The 12,694-nt window shown below is 46.4% G+C and overlaps 1 long non-coding RNA gene across 1 annotated transcript; it reads right to left on the bottom strand.

Moving 5' to 3' along the window:
• Nucleotides 1-728: 728 nt before the first annotated feature.
• LOC139031617 (uncharacterized) lies at nucleotides 729-10,988 on the bottom strand. The gene is made up of 3 exons (XR_011484125.1): nucleotides 10,925-10,988; nucleotides 3,401-3,484; nucleotides 729-2,988 (listed from the first exon to the last, which is right to left on the bottom strand). It is a non-coding gene; the product is annotated as an uncharacterized lncRNA (long non-coding RNA).
• Between the last annotated feature and the right edge of the window lie 1,706 nt (nucleotides 10,989-12,694).

Genomic DNA, 12,694 nt, shown 5'->3' with positions numbered 1-12,694 from the left:
TCACAGCCTAAAGAGATTTTGTCTGCAATGTTTGCTCAACTACCCCCTCAATTAACCAAGATTTGATTCATGAAGGAGTCAATTGTTTGGGCACCATTAATGTAGATCCTGACATAGTGGTCATTGAAAGAAAGGAGACTAGGAAAAATGGCTGTATCTTTGGAGAAAAGAATAGGAGATAAATAATAAATTATGTTCCTTATTTCCCTCAACCTACAAAGTGAACCCATGGCTAAAATATCCTGAAATTCATCGTAGGTACCTAGTCCCACCTGACACAAGATTTCAATAAAATCCAGGACCTGCAAAATCAGCCCCTGTGAAAGTGTTTCCTACCTCTATCTGCCCCTCCTCACCAATGATGTCCAGCACACACAGGAAACACTCAAAACCTATTTTTACTGCAAGGCAGGGGGTGGGCATCTGATAAACATTTTCTTAACTGACATGCTCTTTTCCTGGAGGCTGAGTTAATAGTTCAGTGGTTTGGCCTCTATAATCATCTCCCAGAGTCATTTATGTTGCCTGCTGGTCTTACCTGACTGTAGGTGCAAGACAGAAAAAAACATGCATCTAAACATTGAAGCATAATAATAACTTTAATAGTCACCATCATTTATTGAGTACTTCTATGTACTGTGTTAGTCGCTCAGTTGAGTCTGACTCTCTGCGACCCCATGGACTGTAACCCACCAGGCTCCTCTGTCAATGGAATTCTCCAGGCAAGAATACTGGAGTGGGTTGTCATTTCCTTCTCCAGGGGATCTTCCCAACCCAGAGATCAAACCCGCCTCGCCTGCACTGTGGGCAGATTCTTTACCGTCTGTGCTCTCTTGTTCATACATTACACTATTTACCACCTCCTCTACTGTGTAATGACATGGACATTTTACTCATTTTACTATGATGGGAGGTTCAGAAAGTTCTAATAAGTGGGTGAAATCTCAGGCTATCCATACAAGGCTGTAAAACCTAGACTGAAATCACTACTTAATTCTTACTGAATGGAATTTGGGGGATGAAATTGTTTTGAGATGCAAAGCTTCAAGAAAATGCGTCTGGAGAAACTTGTGTGGTTTTGTGCCATGGAAAAGATGCAATGGACTGGCTTGGAAATCTGGAGAAGATGAGAAAGAATAAATAAACATTTGTTTTCTTTTTAAAGCTTTTTTTTTTTTCCATCTACGTAGCCTTCCCATTAGTGAAATTCATAGATCATAAAAGTAATTGGAGATCCACATCATGGTGACGGATTTAATTTCATTCTTTTCCTTTCTGAACATAAAACACCTGTTTTTGATCTGTGTTTGTTCACAAGACATTCTGTTTCTCCAAAATAGGAAAACATCACAAAAGTCAGCAGAAAATGTGCAGTTAGTGAGCTAGGAGATATGTGTTTACATCCCAGAGCGTTGAAAGAGTCAACGCATCCCATCTCACCTTCCCAGTGTCCTGCATCCCTTTGTTGCTACATGCACTTGAGAAGGCTATTTTGGGCAAGTCACAGTCGAGAGAAGCTTCTTCAACCCCAGGGCTATCTCCAGTTCAACTGGAGTGGGTATCTAGGAGACACTGGGACAGTGGTGCCCCGCTTTGGAAGGTAGGAGAAGGACCGGCTGACAACCTTCAGTTCAGTTCAGTTCAGTCGCTCAGTCCTGTCCGACTCTTTGTGACCCCATGAACGGCAACACGCCAGTACCAACTCCCGGAGTTTACTCAAACTCATGCCCATCGAGTCGGTGATGCCATCCAACCATCTCATCCTCTGTTGTTCCCTTCTCCTCCTGCCCTCGATCTTTCCCAGCATCAGGATCTTTTCAAATGAGTCAGTTCTTCGCACCAGGTGGCCAAATTATTGGAGTTTCAGCTTCAGCATTATTCCTTCCAATGAATATTCAGGACTGATTTCCTTTCGGATGGACTTGTTGGATCTCCTTGCTGTCCAAGGGACTCTCAAGAGTCTTCAACACCACAGTTCAAAAGCATCAATTCTTCATTGCTCAGCTTTCTTTATAGTCCAAGTCTCACATTCATACATGACTACTGGAAAAAACATATCTTTGACTAGACAGACCTTTGCTGGCAAATTAATGTCTCTGTTTTTTAATATGCTGTCTAGGTTGCTCATAACTTTTCTTCCAAGGAGCAAGCGCCTTTTATTTTCATGGCTGCAGTCACCATCTGCAGTGATTCTGGAGCCCCCCCAAAATAAAGTCTCAAATTGTTTCCATTGTTTCCCCACCTATTTGCCATGAAGTGATGGGACTGGATGCCATGATCTTAGTTTTCTGACGGCCCTGGTTTCCTTTAAAGCGATCGTCAGTAAACAGGGCAGAAATTTCCCCAACAAACACTTTGCTGTGCTCCTGTTCAAAGCCTTGTTAACAACAAAGCACAAGTTTCCTCTTACAGGAACAGTGTCCCTCCCCCCAGTCTTATGAAGCCCTGCACTTTGGCAAACACTATCACACCCATTACCATCTCATTTAATTTAAACAAGTGGACCCGTTGAGCAAAAGCAAAATCATTCTGTTCTCAAAATAACTGCTAAACGAGCCAGCTTGGTCTCTGTTCATTAGCGCTTTGCACTGTGCATCACACCCGTGCAATTAGCGACACCTCTGTCACCAGCCTCTTGGGGTCCCCAGGCTTCCTCGGGGAGATCGTGAGCCTTAGAGCACACCACGCTGGAGAACGGGCCCTAGCGTCCCCAGCGCCGCTGTGACTCAGAGTCCTGGTGGGTAGACTTGTGTATCTGGGTCACCCAGATTGGGTCGGGTGCTGCTGGGAGGGTCTGCCCTCAACAAGTGCCAGTCATGAGAAGGGCACAGAATTTGCCTTCATTCCCTAAAGGAAAAGCCTCACTCCACAGTATACAGAGGGACATATACTTCAGAAGATTTGATAATGAGAGGGTTCTGGAGGACTATCCTGGTGATCCAGTGGTTAAGACTTCGCATTCCAATGCAGGGGGTGCAGGTTCGAACCCTGATAGAGGAAATAAGATCCCACATTTCAAAAGACAAAACATAAAACAGAAGCAATGTTGTTACAAATTCAATAAAGACTTTTAAGAAAGAGAGGGTTCTGATGTCTGCAGGTGGCAAAGCTCAGTGAAATCCCGAACGGCATCTCTCTGACCCACGTGCCCAGGGAGCCACCAGTTGCCTCATCGCCCGCCACCCCTCGCCACATGGGGTCTCCTGGCCCCTGACCTCTCCCTCCAGCTCTCTTTACATCTCATCCTTTCTTTTCAGGGCTTTGCACTTTTCTCCTGCCGCTCCAAACTTGTTTCCTCACAGCCACTCATTCATTCATTCGTTCCCACCTACTGAGTAGCTTCGACGCATCAGAATTCTAGGCGCTAGAGAGACAGCAGGAAACAAAACAAAGCCCATACCTTTATGTCCTTTATGTTCTTCTCAGAAAGGCTTAGAGCAAAGAATCCACATATAGTAAATACACTGCTACATGGTGAATGGTGCTGTGGAGAGAAATAAAATGGAAATAGGATAAGCCAAGATGAGAAGGAGAGGTTCAAGACCCTGTATTGGCTCTGGGTTGGGGCGATTGGGCCCCACCGTGGGACATGTCCCAATGTCTGGAAACACTTCTTATCGTTACAACGGTCAGAGCGCTACCAGCAGGTGGTGGATGGGGGCCAGGGATGCTGCCAAACACCCTACAATTCACAGGAAAGCCCCACACAGCCAAGGATGCTCTACCCTCAAACATCACTAGCGCTGAGCTTGAGAAACCTGCAATCAGGCATCGCCCAGCAAGGGGACAAAAGCCACACAGTATCCTGAACAAGGAAAGGTAAAGATAAAGACTTATTAACATGGGATCGATGGGCAGTGGGCACTGGCTGGGGAGAGTTAAAGAGAACTCTATAAAGGAGACAGAAGCAGTTGCTTTAAGGAGCGTACACGCCCCCGAGGGCTGAGGTGGACCACCTGAGGATGAGCCCAGCCCCAGAGCTGAGAGCTGGACGTCCTTGGAGAGGTCAGTGCTGCGGTTCACGGGCTGGTAGGGGAGTCGCTGCTGGACAAGCTGGACATCTGCCCCCTGGGAGGCCGAGGGAGCCCTGCTGGAAAGGGCACCGGAGCAGGAGTCTCTAGGAAGCGCAGGGCTGGAGGAAGCGGCAGGGCTGCAGGAGTCAAGCGATGTAGAAAGTGAGCCGGCAGGAGCCCCACCTGGGGACATGGCGCTGCTGGACGCGTGCAGCCGCTGGACATGTCCAGGGACACGTACTACACGCATCCAGCCCTGGAGAAAGTGTGCTCGGCAGGAGCCCAGAGCTGAGGAAGGCCCCCCAGGCATGAGGTCAGCAGGTGGGCGTGCAGAGGGAGGTCCGGAGACTGCAGGGCCATCAGGGGGCAGTGCACAGCCCGCAGTGGACGTTGTCTGTGCGGGGGTGTGGGGCACAGGGAGGTGGCCGCCGGGCCAGACCTAAAGCTACGAGCTCCCCAATGTCTACACGCCCTGCACATGCATCGCTGGACACACACCATGCGCGCAGTAGGAGCAAGAGAAGCCCCCGCTCCTGACAGAACTTAGCATCAAACCGCTGCAAGGAGAAAGGCTTCCAGAGTCCAGACTATCATCCCAGAGCAGGTATTCCAGGATGAATTTGGAGCTGAGAGGGAATACACTGGGAGCTGTCCCAGAGGTCCACACTGAAGGCTGTACAGTCGGTCCCCTGTATCCACAGGTTTGGCATCTGCTGATCCAACCGACTGCAGATCAAAAATATTTTTTTTAAAGTCCAGAAAGTTCCAAAAAGCAAAACTTGTATTTGCTGTAAGTCAGCAACTATCAGCATAGCATTTACATTGTACTAGGTATTAAAAGTAATCTAGAGATGATTTAAAGCATGCCAGGGGATGTACAGAGGATATATGCAAACAGCCATTTTATATAAGGACTTGAGCATCCTTGGATTTTTGGTAACCATGGGTGGGGGTGTTGTCCTGGAACCAAACCCTCAAGATACTCAGAGATGACTATATTTCAATATTTGCACTGAGGTCTCGATGGAGGGAGGGAGGAGCTGTGAAGACACCGAGAGACAGAAGGAAGAGGTTCAAACACCCCCAGGTGAGATGTAAACAGAGATGTTGATTGTCTATCACCATCTATAGCAATAAAAGCTTCTCCTGACAAGGCAGCAGCCAGGGATATAAATCACTGTGTATTCCTGATTCTTCCAAATCTTAGTTTTGATTGGCATTTGACTTATGTACACTTTTTTGGCTAAGGATTTACATAAATACAATAGATTGTACCAAAGGATTGCCTCGGGTGTCTGCAGTTGGACTTGATTCCAGCTCTGCCACTTACTGGGGGCTTCCCAGGTGATTCAGTGGTAAAGAATATGCCTGCCAATGCAGGGAACACAGGAGGCGTGGGTTCGGTCCCTGGGTCGGGAAGATCCTCTGGAGTATGTGTGTGATTAGTCCCTCAATCACGTTCAGCTCTTTTGACCCCATGGACTGTACCATGGACTGTAGCCTGCTAGGCTCCTCTGTCCATAGAATTATAAAGGCAAGAATACTGGAGTGGGTTACGGTTTCCTTCTCCTGGGGATCTTCCCAACCCAAGGACTGAACTCATATCTTCAACACTGCAGGCAGATTTTTTTACTGCTGAGCCACAGGGGGACGCCCTATCCCCTTAGGAGATGGCAACCCACTCCAATATTCTTGCCTGGAAAATTCCACGGACAGAGGAGCCTGGTGGGCTACAATCTATGGGATCACAAAGAGTCGGACACAACTGAGCAACTGAGCCCACTCACACTGCTACTTTTTTAAAATGAGGATGAGGGATATATGGTCTCCGACTTGAAAAGTCTTAAACATATCTTCAGTTGTAATGCATCTTTCTACACATAGGAAGAAGGAAAAAATTTTCACCTTTGTCCCTGTCCCAGCCACCTTAGCTTCTCAGCCTCAAAAATCTAAAAGTAGGAAAGACCTTCACTTTGGGAGTATAACCATCCATTTCATAGATGAAGATGAGGCCCAAGTGTTAGCAGAATAAGGAGGATCTGATGGGCTGAGACCTGACTATTTCAGTTGGGCATAAGAAAGGCAAGGAGCTCACAGCTGGAGGGCTCCCTTGGGTGGGAGCTTCTAGAAGGGGGAAAATTAGAGACATAGGAGGTTCAATCAGTTCACCTTCAAAGGCCCAGGGAGATTCCCTGTGGTAGACACCTGAGAATCTCTTACTTAGGTACTTGCCTATTTCTCCCCATGAAAATAGATGGTCTATGATCTTGGGCTCTTTGTATATCTGCTTGTCTCCATAGCCATCACCCCTAAACCTGTCCAGGAGTTCAGAAAATGCTGAAGGAGAACTTGCACCTCCATGGGCCAAACGCTCCTTCTGAGTTCAGGGGTCGTGATGAAAACCCCATCTCTGCCTCTTGGCCTTGGTGCCCCTTGTTTGGGCAGAACTCCACGGAACAGCTAAATACAAATACAGTTAAACACTGCAGCCACTTAATATTGCCTCAGTCAGTAACAACAGTATTTTTGAAAGTATACAGAAATCAAGAGTAAACAAGTGCTTCCATATACATTATTGGATTGTTTCCAATGCAGGAGCAACTCTTTTTTTAATCGTGAACTTTCTATCACTAGTAGCCTTATTTGTTGGGTCTTTTGTCTCTTTCCAATGGGTTGGGCTGAACCTGGTAGAATTACCGGGGACAGAACTGGATTGGGAAGATCTTGGGCTCAAATATAACCAGAATGATGTACGCATGAGTGACCTGAACTGGATTGGGAAGATCTTGGGCTCAAATATAACCAGAATGATGTACGCATGAGTGACCTGAAGGTACAGCCAGCATAGAACCAAGATACAGCCACGAGAAGTCAAGTTTGTCCCCAGAGACCACACAGTGCTTCACATCAAATAAAAAAAAAAGAGAAAGAAGAAAGGATGGAAATCAGAGAATGAGCAGCAATGTCTTGATTGGGAGGGTCCAGATAAGGTGCTATGATTGAGAACAGGAGCAGGGTTCAGCACGAATTTATAATGATGAAAAAGCGACCTCTTCATTTGGTGCCTGTACCCAATGCGGGCAGAATGGGGATTTAAAGGAGCTTTCAGATGGCTGCCAGCAGGTCACCTCACAGGCTTTGCAGTCAATGGAACGTGAAAGAGATGCATTTTCATAGGGGATTAAGTCTGATAGATGCAGACAGCCTTTTCCTCTGTGGGTTTGTCATCACTTGCTTTGAATCCTACAAAGAGCTTTAATGCAGGATGAGAAGCCAGGTAAACATTCAATAACCAGGTGTACTTGCCACTTTTAAACAATTATTTCCCTTGGACAGCAAGGGCATCAAACCAGTCAATCCTAAAGGAAATCAACCCTGACTATTCATTGAAAGGACTGATGCTGAAGTTGAAGCTCCAATACTCGGGCCACCTAAGAGTCAACTCTTTGGAAAAGACCCTGATGCTGGGAAAGATTGAAGGCAAGAGAAGGGGACGACAGAGGATGAGATGGCTGGATGGCATCATTGACTGGGTGGTTATGAGTTTCAGCAAACTCCAGGAGATAGTGAAGGACGAGAAATGCTGGCATGCTGTAGTTCATGAGGTCACAAAGAGTCAGACACGACTTAGCTACTGAACAACCACCACAACTAAAGCAAAGCCTTTTTATGAGAAAATGGAAACTTTATATAAAGTGTGCAGTTTAGATAATGTCCTAAATCATTCAGAAAGAAACAAATAACCAGCCAAGGAGAAGGAAAGGTTTACTAACCTAAAGTGGATTGTCTGCTTTGCACATCATTCTTTCATTCAGCAAGAATTGTTGTCTCTAAACACCCATCTTCACTAGGTAAGTCTCTCACTCTTCTTCTCGCTGCGTGGGCAGAGACAACTCTTTCTCTCTCTGTAAGCAGAGAACTGGCCACTCACTGCAAAGTTCACCTCCAGAGGTCTTAGGGCAGCTGTGCCTTCAGGAAGTCCCTCCTCACTCACTGTCGCCAGTTAATCTGGTTGAGAGTCTCCATTGCCTTGAGCTTCCCAAGTGGCGCAGTGGTAAAGAACTCGGGTTTGATCCCCGGGATGGGAAGATCCCCTGGAGGAGGAAATGGCAACCCGCTCTAGTAATCTTGCTTGGGAAAGCCCGTGGACGGAGGAGCTTGACCGGCTACAGTTCATGGGGTCACAAAAGAGAAATCCTGTGGACAGAGGAGCCTGGTTGGCTACAGTCCACGGGGTCACAAAATTGCCGAATGAGACTTAGTGACTAGACAGCAACAACCCCATTGCCTCATCAGTGCATCTCAGGAGGCGAGAGGAGGTGATGCCATCAGGCCCGGAGAAGAATCGCCAGCCAGGACGTGTCAGAGCATCTCTTGAGATGCTTCATAGTGAACGCTTCTCTGGGCAGTCCCACCCCCATTCTGACATGGAGAAGGATGACGAAATCAAGGCCCCCCCCGCCAGTGACAGAATTTCTGCCCATGACCCCAGTTATACTCAAGCAATTGGCTTCTACACAACCTGTTTAAAAGAGGACACATGAAAAATCTCTCAAAGGTCAGTGGAAACAGCCACAATCTGTTCTAAAATCTCAGTCAAGGAAAAAAAAAAAACCCACATGGAGTAAGAGAACATACAGGATTAATGATCTCCCCACTCGGCAGGGAGAAATTAACACCAGCTGGGGGATGGATCCGTCAGAGGCAATGAACGACACGGGCAGAGACTGCTGATAAGTTCATTCATTGCAGAATTTGAAATACGACTTACTATTATGTGAAGAACATGGAGGAGTATCATTCTTTGCAGAGGATAAATACCCCCCAAATACTCACAGCCCAGCGACAGAATTCAACTCTTTGGGGCTTCTAATTTTTTCCTGACCCTGTGCCCTGGAATTGCCATACAATTCATGGGGTATGAAGTAGGAAAATTACAAATATTAGTTTTTTTAAGCATTAGTCACAAAGGCATATGTTTGTAATATGCATTTTCACGGTAAAACCATCTCAAAAAGTCAACTTATTTACAATGACACTTGTTTATTAAAATATTTCAGAGGTATAACATACCAAATGAATATTATTTCCATGTAATGTGTATTATGTTCTTTATATTAAAACTGAAGCTGTTTTTTAAGGGATTCCAGTTTAAATTTCCCTGATACATTGGAGGGTACATGTTTCCAGCTGCCCAGCTCGTAAAGGCCAAAATTTCTATAATGACAGCATGATTACCTGTAAGGAGAAAATAAATTCAAACTCCATTCATATGGTTTAATTCCTATGATGTCAAACCAATGTAACTGATTTTAAAATATTTTTTACCAGGCATGAGACAGGATTAACTTGAGGATTTAAATTCACAAATAATCTAATAAAGATGAGGCTTGAACCATTAAGTCATCTCAGTGTAGACAGCATGTCACTTCCTTCCAGAAATGTTTTACGCTCAGTGCAACGAGCTTTCCCCTCTCTTTGAGGGGAGCTTAGCTTTCCCCTCTCTTCAAGCATCCTGACAATGATATCTTCATGGAACGTGAAAGAAAGCAAGAGACCAAAGATGACCCACAAACTGGGGTGTCCCAGCTGGGGGTCGGTCAGGGTCCTAGAATCTTGGCCTGGGAGCAGTAGATCATCACTTGGAGATCAGGTTCAGAGCAGCAGAATTGAGGGGGCCAGAGCCCGAGCCAGCAAGGGGAGTGGGAGATGAGCGTGAAATGGAGGATGAGGCAATCAAGGAGAGCGGCCCTCCAGGCTCTTCTCCCTGCTCCAGGCTTCCAGGCGAAAAGCCTTAAACTGGAGACGCAAAAGCTTTGCTATTAGACTTGACTTTTTAAAAAACTTCTAAGTGAGACTGCTCATTAGATGTTAAACTGGCCAGAAAAGCTGTGGGGTCAGAAAGAGAGGTCAGAAAGTCGGGGAAGAAATGACGAGGATGGAGACCAAGCATCAGGTTTCTCCTGCTGACGCTGTGCCAAGTCCAGTCTGTTCAGGACCAGCCTCACCAGGGCGATGCTCCCAGCCATGCGAACCTTGGACCTTTGGTGGGTAAGGGAACTTTCTTACCTGGACACTCGCTTGGGCTCCAAATAAGTTTAAATTGGGGCCAGTAAACAGAGCTGCTCCATAACCTTCACTAACCTTTCTTTAAGTTCGGCTATCCCAAGCTAAGGGGGCCACCCTGGTCTGGACCCTCCTGTGGCCACTAGGGTTTTCCGGGTTCTGCCTGGTGAATATTCACCCATTAACATCAAGCCCGAGACATGGCACTGTCTCCAGGGGAGGGAGGGCATGCTGCATCCTGGCCGGCGAAGGAATCCTGCGCTGACTTCTTGGGGAGTCGTCAGCCCGCCGGCTGAGGGTTGTTGCAGGCGCAGACCCAAGAACTGGAAAATGTCAGACTCTGCTCAGCAAGTCCCTTCTGTGACTGAGAGGAATGGATGAGCTTGGAGGGAATAAAAATGGGACAACGGCTTAAAGCAACCGCATGAATCCACCAGCCTCTCCCTGACCCTTTTAGATGGAGCTAGAGAAGAGAGAAATACAGGAGAAATCCCTCCCAGTCATCTCTCCCTCATGTAGTGGAGACATTACCTTTCTGTGGACATGAATTTTTAATGTTCTAAATTTCAAGAACTGGTGAAGAGCTAAACATCATTTTTCTCCCTACTTACAGTTTCCTCTCTGCATTTTTTTGGTGTATGTGTGTGTGTGTGTGTGTGTGTGTGTGTGTTTGTGTGTGTACTGAGGTATTGGATTAGCCAAAAAATTCATTCAGATATTTTCATAAGATACTATGAGAAAACCTGAAGAAAATTTTTGGCCAACCCAACATTAGTTTCTTAGAACTGCCATAACAAATGATCACAAATATGCTAGCTTCAAACAACAGAAATTTATTCTCTCACCGTTTTGTCCTCAGCTTCCAAAAGACCATGTCTTATTACAACTTGGAGCCCAGCAGGTCTTTTCCGAGGCTTCTCTAGAAGAAGAAAAAAAATGCTGTTTCTAAAGGAAAATCATCTGAGACTTACAATTCTGCCCTCCAGTGAAGACATTTTAATTATGCAAAACATTTAGATTCTTGTTGTCTTAAATGTCTCTATTGCAGAAGATGACGTGGGATTTATGCGTTTCATAACCAAAAAGTCCATTAAAGTGTTATTCTGCGATTAATGAAAAAGTCTGTCCTCTGCCTTCAGAGGAAAAGAAACATTACAGGCAGCTTCAAAAAGAGCAGTTTCTTCCTATATTGGTGTTTCTTAGAAAAAAAAAGAAAAAGACGTCCAGGCAGTTCCCCAGAGCACCCTGCTGTATGCAAAGAGCGAAGGGATGGAAAGAAGGAGGGAGGGAGGAAGAAGGGAGGGGAGGCTGCTTGATCAGTTTCAGAACTTGGTCACATGACAGGTTAATTCTTTGTTTCCTCGTTTGTCTCTCTCACTACAGTAAGCAACTGAAGAGCAGAAGCTGTGACCTAATCAACAGTATGAAAGTGAAAGTGTCAGTCGTGTCCGACCGACTCTGTGACCCCATGGACTGTAGCCCGCCAGGCTCCTCTGTCCATGGGATTCTCCAGGCAAGAATACTGGAGTGGGTAGCCATTCCCCTCTCCAGGGGATCTTCCCAACCCAGGGATCGAACCTGGGTCTCCCACACTGCAGGCAGAATCTTTACTGTCTGAGCCACAAGGGAAGGCCACATAATAGGGTCTAACAGGTGGTCCGTGAAAGTTGAATCCACAGATGCGCATATCGATGGATGGATGCATGGGTGAGTGCATCAAAAGAAAGAAGGAAGGAGGCAGGAAGAAATAGCATAGATAAAATAATGGTAAGATATGCAATCATCTTTGCCCGCCCTTTATACCATTTGAAGTGAAACACAATTCTATCAGCCTTTGTATGTGTGTGTGCTCACTCAGTTGTGTCCAACTCTGTGTGACCCCACAGACTGTAGCCTGTCAGGCTCCTCTGTCCAGGGGATTTCCCAGGCAGAAATACTGGAATGGCTGCCATTTCCTTCTCCAGGGGATCTTCCTGACCCAGGGATCGAACCTGCATCTCTTGCATCTCCTATGTTGGCAGGCAGATTGCTTACCACTGTGCCACCTGGGAAGCCCGTTCTATCAGCCTTAATGCTCTCGTTGGTAATGCTCAAGGAAATGAGGTGTGGTAAGAGTATAAAAATCTCCAGATTGCCCTTGGGGCCTTGTGTAGTCCACAACCTACATGTTCTCTTCACCCAACGAGAGCTGTGAGCCTGCAGATTCGGAGGAGAAACAATGAAGAAAGTGTTTTTAACCTTGGATGTCTGGCATCTGCCTGCTCGTTCAGAGAGAGCAGTACGCTCTCTTGTCCTGACCGCCTTCTCACTCCCGGCGAGGAACTGACACAGTATGTCTCCATCCTGCACCTGAAGACTCTGAGGATGACCAAGGGATGCGGAGCTTCCAAGGTCCAGCAGCTGGATCCTGAACCTAGGTTTCCTGATTCTCAGACCAGCACTTATTCCACTCCACAGGAAGAACTACAGTGTTCATTGGCGTCTTCACGTCATAGAAACCAATGCTCTCTGTTAATGTTTAAAGTCTCAGGAGTCTGCATTGCTAAAACAGACATCAGTTAGTGGTGTGATGTGTCGGGAGTGAGAGAACCAGCCGTCTCCTGCTCCTGGGGCAG

The sequence above is a fragment of the Odocoileus virginianus genome, chromosome 27 (genome assembly GCF_023699985.2).
Source record: "Odocoileus virginianus isolate 20LAN1187 ecotype Illinois chromosome 27, Ovbor_1.2, whole genome shotgun sequence".
Taxonomy (NCBI): domain Eukaryota; kingdom Metazoa; phylum Chordata; class Mammalia; order Artiodactyla; family Cervidae; genus Odocoileus; species Odocoileus virginianus.
The sequence above is the reverse complement of the archived record's forward strand: the minus strand, read 5'-3'. Positions and strand labels throughout refer to the sequence as shown.